Below are 8,376 nucleotides of genomic sequence, written 5' to 3' on the forward strand. Positions count from 1 at the left end.
TATATATATATATATATATATATATATATATATATGTATGTGTGTGTGTGTGTGTATATATATATATGTGAAGAGTTCAGATGCAAAAGCCGCTAAACACCACTTCCGCCAAAAACGAGCTAATGTCATTGAGCGAATGCTTTAGGCATGTAGTACATGTTCAACAAATAGTTTTGCTTCTAATCATCTGAATCTCAGCATATTCAGAAATAGCAGTTTCTTGGCAAAAGCAGCTAGACGCCACTTCCCTTCGACAGCTAAAGCCACTAATCTACCTTGTTAAAAAACCAAAGAATTGTCTAAAGTGAAGTTTATGAAAAAAAGCTATTTTATTTACTAGCTAATAACCTTATTACCTATAAAATGAAACTTCTGAACCTAATCAGAGGAGCCTGATAGAAAATGCACATTTACAAGAAAGGATGTCTGATGGACTTAGAGAGTTTTGCATCTAAACTCTTCAGATATGAAATATATCTGTATGTATACAGTGGCCAGCATATATAAGTACACTCCTCACAAATCTCTCTTTTAAATTGATATTTTTAATAGGAAACTATACAATATTATATGTGCATATACATTAGATTAGTCAGTACTGAAGCCAAATCTAGAGCTTATCTAACAAAATAACTTATGTTAACGGTCCATAAACTAGCACACCCAAATTTATATGTAATAGAAAAATATTAAATACAAATTAAAAAAGAGGAAAAATCAAGAGAAGGAAATGTGTAAAAAAAACATGTGTAGGTTGTAATTTTTTTTCACTATTTTGCTTGAATTTAATTGTATTATATTTCAATTTCTAAATATGTTTGGTGACTAAAATATTATTTGAATAAATATATCTGCTGAATAAATCTGGTTTGTTTAAATGCTCAAGAATACTTTGCCTATATTCACTGAGAAATGGAGAAAAATATTCATTTTCAAAATAGGCTGTACTCAATTATGCTGAGCACTTTATATATACATTAAAAACTGTATATAACTTTAGTATTTCAGCGAGGTGTGAAGTAAATGTTTCTTAGTTGGTTTACTTTGTGTAAAACTAAAATAAAAAGTAATAATACCCAAATAGCTTAGCTAATAAAATAATCTAACCAATTGTGCTGAGCACTGTAGCTCTTAAATCATATTTATCTTCCTTATAAAAATATTTTGATATTAAACTTGATATTTCATGATGCTTTGACTAATACTTAAAACCTAATTGAATACTTGAAACGATTGTACTCATGACACTATACACAATGAAGGCACTTTTTTTAAACTTGTGCTATGGATTACAATGGTAGGGGTGGGGGGGGGGGGGGGGGGGGGGGGTTATATGCAAAAGTGTACACTTTCACGGTGCTTGTGATTTATGATGTGAATGCTGTGCCTTTCTCCATTTGTCTGTACAGATCACATGATCACAGGCAGCAGTGTATGGTGCCCATGGCCTTAGCACCTATAGAGGGGCGATAAGTGGTGGACACAGATTAATCATCAACACACAGGCAAACACACATACACATACACACACATTCTCTGTGCAGCTGTTGAAGCTGGCGGTGTCACCATAGCGACAGCAGTGTAGCACTGAAGATCCAGCCAACAGCTGCTCTTGCTAGAAACAGTATCGATTGAATCTGCTGCACTCCCACTTCAAAATCTGTATGTCTTTTAGCTATCAGCATCTGCATATGACACCGACCAAACCATTCAGGGTACAAACGTATTTCTGTAAAATAATAGCAGTCCAATAAGTGCTTACATTTCCTGCCATTTTATGGTGAGTACTTTTTTTAACGATGGGTTGCACTCTGATTTGTTTAACTTCCATTAAAAGAGCTGAAACAAATCACTTCAAGTAATATGGTTGTTGCACTCCAAATACTGCATATACAATTGAATTATTAGCCCCCCCTTTGATTTTTTTTTCTTTTTAAACATTGCCTAAATTATGTTTACAGTGCAAGAAAATGTTCACAGTATGTCTGATAATATTTTTTCTTCTGGAGAAAGTCTGATTTATTTTATTTCTGCTAGAATAAAAGCAGTATTACATTTTTTTAATAACCATTTTAAGGTCACAATTATTAGCCCCTTTAAGCTATATATTTTTAGATAAACCCAATAAATTGCCTTATTACCCTAACCTGCCTAATTAACCTAGTTAAGCCTTTAAATGTCACTTTAAGCTGTATAGAAGTGTCTTGAAAAATATCTAGTCAAATATTATTTACTGTCATCATGACAAAGAGAAAATAAATCAGTTATTAGAAATGAGTTATTAAAACTATTATGCTTAGAAATGTGTTGAAAAAATCTTCTCTCCAATAAACAAAAATTGAGGGAAAAAATAAACAGGGGGGCTAATAATTCTGTGTTCAACTGTATATAGTGAAGCTAAGTGAAAGGTGCACTTGGCTTTGTGCTTCATTTGCATTTGTCAAGAAAACAATGTTAATGTTGGCATTTTTATATTACACTATATCAAAATCTTTTGAGATTATTCATTGTTTAATAAAGGTGCGGTCACACTGGGCTTTTCCTCCCATAGACTTCCATTCATACGCACGCGAATGCGTCAGACCGGAAACGCAGGGTCATGCGTCAACTTTTAACTTTGCACTGTTTTGCATGGCAAATGTGACAGGATACACGTTAATATCCACCGCTGTATGGATATCCGTTATGTTAATGTACAAAATTAACCTGATTTAACATCCACAAACCGGGATTGAGGCGTCTTCTTTTATAATTGTACTGACATGGGGCTGTGGTGATAAAGATGGTAAAATCACTGTAATTCATCACAAACATGCACTGTTTTAAAAAACATTTTAAACTTTTAAAACTCATTCTTGATCACATTTGATGATGACTGATGATCACAGAGAGCTGAACAGATCTTTTTATCCCAGTTACTTTGCGCACGTCCTGTCTTGATGATATGATTATACACATTACTATGAAGATGTGTTAATATGGGTCTGTCATTCAATTCAGTGTGCGGGGAAACCGCACTCCTAAGTCACGTTGCGGTGGGCCTCAAAATGGGAGGGATTTGGATCCTATTTTAACATCAGGAAATAAATTTTAAAAAAGAGACTTATTGTCTTTATATCACTCCAATATGATTGTCAAGGTGTCCGCTGGGGTCTTAAAAAGTATTAAAAGTTGATAAATCAATAATGAGAAATTTAAGGCCCTTAAAAGGTATTAAAAAGTCTTTTACGAGGTCTTAAATTTTGTTCAAGCATTTGTCCAAAGAAGCATAAATATATTTCTTTTCCTCCTAACATTAACAACACGATCGATCCACGCGGTTGGTTTGGGCCGGGGCGCGTCCAGCCATGCTTCTCTGTTCGTCTAATGTCACAATTTGCGACAAACGTGGGAAGGTGATGTGACGCTTTCCACTTGTAGCAAAAACATAGAGCGAAACAGATGGGAATATGTAAGTTTGCGTACTCCTGGTTGAAGCCTGTTGCTGAAAACAACCGCGTAATTTATTCTTTCAAGCTTTGTTTCCTCTGAGCTTATCTGAGTTCTGTTGGATGGTTGTGCTCCATTGATTAATTTAACTACAACTATTTATTAACAACTGTTTATTAACAACTGTTTATTGAGTTAAAGGTTTGATACTGATTAGAACTTGGAGTGGCAATGAGATCTTAAAATATTCTGTGGAGGTCTTTAAAAAGTCTTAGAAAGTGATTGAAATTACCTTTAGGATTGCTTCGTATACCCTGACTGTGGACACACTATATCTGCACACAGTTCTGTCCATCTTAGGTGCCCTTTAAGATTCAATGCATGAACATTGAGGAGTAATGACACCTCAATATACCTATTTTGTAGAAACATTTCACTGATTACCTCTCATAATACAGCATGTTATAGGGCGTAGGACATAGGTGGAAATAAGCGTTAAAGGGATAGTTCACCCAAACATGAAATTTACTCACTATATACTCATCCTCAAGTGGTTCTAAAGCTGCTTTATGAATGTCTTTCTTCTGTTGAACCCTAAATTTACTTTGAAGAAAGTTGCCTGTAACTTTGACTTCCATAGTAGTAAAAAAAAGTTCTATGGATGTCAGTGGTTAGAGGTTTACAGCATTCTTCAAAATAGCTTCTTTTGTGTTCAGCAGAAGAAAGAAACTCAAACAGGTTTGGAACAAGTAGAAAGAGAGTAAATGATGACAGATTGTTCAGTTTGGGTTGAACGGTCCCTTTAAGAATGTTTGGATGATCTATTCAATGGAGGATGTGTCCTGTGTGTATCTGTGCACGTGCAACAGATGGATCGGACAGATCTTAGTTTTCCCGCTAAAGCATTTCAAAGAGGTCTCCCGATACTCATCCCCTTTCTCCTCTTTGGACGTCCCCAAGGACCGGTGTGCTCTAAGACTTCCTGCGGCCCTTTAGAGGACCTCTCGCTCCCTTCCCCCTCTGCAGTTCAATGTTTCATCAAAGAAAGGATTAGTGTGGGCCAGCCCAGGAGACAGACTTGAGCACCTGACAAATTTAAGCTTATTAACTACAGAAAAAAGGGGAAAACTTGCCCAGGAAGCCATGAGGGATGGAAGGTGAACTCTGAGTATGGCTGATCTGTCAACATATGGTCTGATTCTGGGTGCTAGAAATGCTCATATCTTTGCATTGAGAGAGTGTGTGTCTTATTATTGGATGCAGGTGCACCTGCCGTCATTTGAAACGATAAAAGGTGGAGTCTCTTTGTTTTTGTTTCAATAGAGTTTACTCATAGCTCAGTAGGGATGACAACATTTCTGAGTTAGCCATCGCCATGCCACCAGAGATTTTCAGTGAGGTTTAGCACAGGACTCTGGACTGGCCATTTCATTATTTCAGTGTTTTCAGCTTCAAACAGTTGCTTTACTCGTTTTGCTGTGTGCAAGGAGGCTCATTGTCTTTATTGTGAAGAGTGCTGGATGATTAAACGATGATGCTGAGAAGGAACCACATGTTGCTGAAGGACATTTTTGATAAACATTTGCATACTGTTCCATTTATCTGTATTAGGGGTTCAACTGACGCTGCAAAAAACACAACCCAGCCTCATTCTGATTACGTACCACTAGATACATTTTTGGACAAAGCAAAATACATCCCAGGAGCTATGTTTTTTTTTTTTTGCAATTTTTTTTTCGTGAACCCACCAGAGGCCACAGTGTTCACTTTTTCAGATCTCAAATTTCTCTCATGAGTGCCATTCTTGCCTGCTGTTCTTATGTAAATCCACCAGTGGCCGCTGTTGACTAACTGATTTACTTACTGACTGACTGACCAACCGACCGATACCCCCACCCCTACCCCTCCCCCTCCCCTAAACTTAACCAAAAGGGTTTTAAAAAGCACCTATTGACCCACCCACTCCCTTCCCTAATCCCAACTGCAATGTTTTAAAAAGCAATCCAGTAAAAGAAAAGCCCCTTGATTTTTACCACGTTTTCAGACTTTACCACATTCTCACAATGTTATTTACTTATTTCCTTTATTTTGTAGCTTTTGTTTTTATCGTACCTGCTTTCTGGAATCGTTCTTCACCGGACTCATCCCGTTGTCACGGTCAAACCCCATTGTCTGCCGTTGTACATGACGAGCTACCGAACAAACTGGTAACAATGGAAAACCCGACCATAAGGAGGTAAGCAGTCAGCTGGTAAGTGAGAAAAGGAACGGCATTATACCGCCCTGTAGAGTTCATTTTAAAGATGAAATGCAGCCATACGTAGCTCTGGCTAGATAATTTGCGATCTCCAGAAATGTATATAGAGCTACGTTTACAAAAAGTTGAAAACTTTCATTGACTGAAAACAAACTGTTACACTTCCTCCTCCATTTTCACTTTTTTAAAGACTTAGTATTCAATGTTTCCCCAGACTGATGTCCTCCAGTTTGATTATGAAAATAATCTGGATGCAATGTGATGCTGATGATACAATAGTGATACTAAATCACTAAGTCCGCCCCTGCCAACAGTAGATAATGGCATTAATGTAAAGTCAAGGATTTGATTCTCAGGAAATACAAGAAAGTTTTATGTAAATGAATCTGCCAAATGCAGAAATTGAAGACGCACTTCTAGAAGCGTGACTCTGAAAAATTGTGTCAATGAGGTGTCACCCCCTCAGTGTCAAAAATTGCATATTATGGCAACCATAAATTTATAAAAACACTTGTGGCTTCAGATAAGAGACACGTCTTTGCAAGAGAAGATCATTATTTGCAAAATGAATACCTTAAATCCACAATTTCCAATTCTTCTCCATTTTTATTCTGACAATTCATTCAGAGGACCTGCTTCATACAACTGATTTACAGAAGTTTGCTAGCGCAATCACACAACAATGTAACCTGTGGTATATTCTATTATATTATTAAAGCATTATGTTAGTATAATGTGAAATATATTACGTGAATAGTCTAGTTCCAATTCAACATAAACCATGAAAACTATTTTAAAGAACTTACATTTGCCCCTTCATTCAAGTGCTCGTTTCACACATGCACTTATTACCATTGCCAGTGTATCGATTCCTCAGTTCAAGGTTTTTGCTGTAGTTGCTGTTGTTGTTGTTTTCTCTCAATTCAGCCACTGTTGGAGTAACTAAAGCACTGGATAACAGCAAAAAAATGAATAGGAGCACCTGTCATTTTGAGTCAGAGTTCATACATGATGGGCATGTATGAAAGGCAGTTGAATTAACTCACAGCTATGTGACAAATCAAACTTTTGAATGATTTGTTAGAGAGCCAGACATAATTCAGGACTTAATGGCCGAGGCTCTGATTTACAGGTTATAATGTTGGAAATGTTTCGTTTCGTGCACAGACCAGTTTGTTCCTTTTGTAAAACAACAATATTTTACAACCCAGGCTCATTCTGAAAATGTATTGGTTACAGTGAGAAAGCCATCCATACAGAGGTAAGCGGTCAGCTGGTAACCGAGAAAAGGAACGGTGTCATACCGCCCCATAGCGTTTGATTTAAAGACAAAATGCAGCCATACGTAGCTCTGGCTACATAATTTGTGATCTCCAGAAATGTATACAGGGCTATGTTTTCAGAATGAGCCTATGTTGATATTTTATAAGAACCCACAGATTTTTTTGTCTACATTGTGTTGTTTTGTCCCTAAGCCTAATATTAATTTAAAAAAATATATGATAAACAAAAAACTAGCACCTTGATACAAATTGCTACAGATTTTAGGAGTGGCTTTGACTTTTTATCCATTTTAGGTCATTTGTTACCTGATGAAGTGAAAATACGTGGACAGACTAACGTTATATCCGCTTCCAGCCAAATCCAAATAAATCTCAGTGACTCCATTCTCATACAAAGGTGTGCTCACGCCCTTCTCACAGTCACTTTCTTTCAGCATCTGTGAGAGTCAGTATATAGGGGAATGGATGATCTTGAGTTTTCCCGGCCCTCATAATTCAATGTTAAGCTTATCATGGCTGAGTGGCTTTTTATCCTGGACTTGTTCGCAGCCGCCGCTGTTTCTAATCCTCTCCACACGTAGGTCTGTGTCTCCTCAATGTGCATTTCTTTCTAAGGAAATTTCCATTGCAATACCACTGTAGTTCTGGGTTTTTTTAATGTCTTGAATATGCAGTGCAGTGGCTTTTCATATGTGAGGTAAAGAAGGAAGCTGATAGAGTCACTTGCCGTTGCTTTGAACAATAATATCACTGTTTACTGAATCATATCTTGCTTAATTTGAATGACATTACAGGGTGAATAAAAGTCAATGGGAGAGAGAGCTAAAGAGCGCATTAGACAGTAGTCTCTATGAATATTACATTTCCACTTAAAATAAGCCGTTGAGGATATCATTTCCAAAAATTTCAGTTTTCAGTTTTAATGCTTATTTTTTTATATTTTCAGAATCAATTCAACAGTAACTAAATACAGTTAAAGTCAGAGTTATTAGCCCCCCTGTTTATTTTTATTTTTTAACGGAGAGAAGATTTTTTTCAACACATTTCTAAGCATAATAGTTTTAATAACTCATTTCTTATAACTGATTTATTTTATCTTTGTCATGATGACAGTAAATAATATTTAACTAGATATTTTTAAGACACTTCTATACAGCTTAAAGTGACATTTAAAGGCTTAACTAGGTTAATTAGGTTAACTAGGCAGGTTAGGGTAATTAGGCAAGTTATTGGGTTTGTTCTGTAGAATATCTAAAAATATATAGCTTAAAGGGGCTAATAATATTGACCTTAAAATAAATTATTTTTAAATTAAACGCTGCTTTTATTCTAGCCGAAATAAAACAAATAAGACTTTCTCAAGAAAAAAAATATTATCAGACATACTTTGAAAATTCCCTTGCTCTG

This window comes from Danio aesculapii, chromosome 5 (genome assembly GCF_903798145.1).
Source record: "Danio aesculapii chromosome 5, fDanAes4.1, whole genome shotgun sequence".
Taxonomy (NCBI): domain Eukaryota; kingdom Metazoa; phylum Chordata; class Actinopteri; order Cypriniformes; family Danionidae; genus Danio; species Danio aesculapii.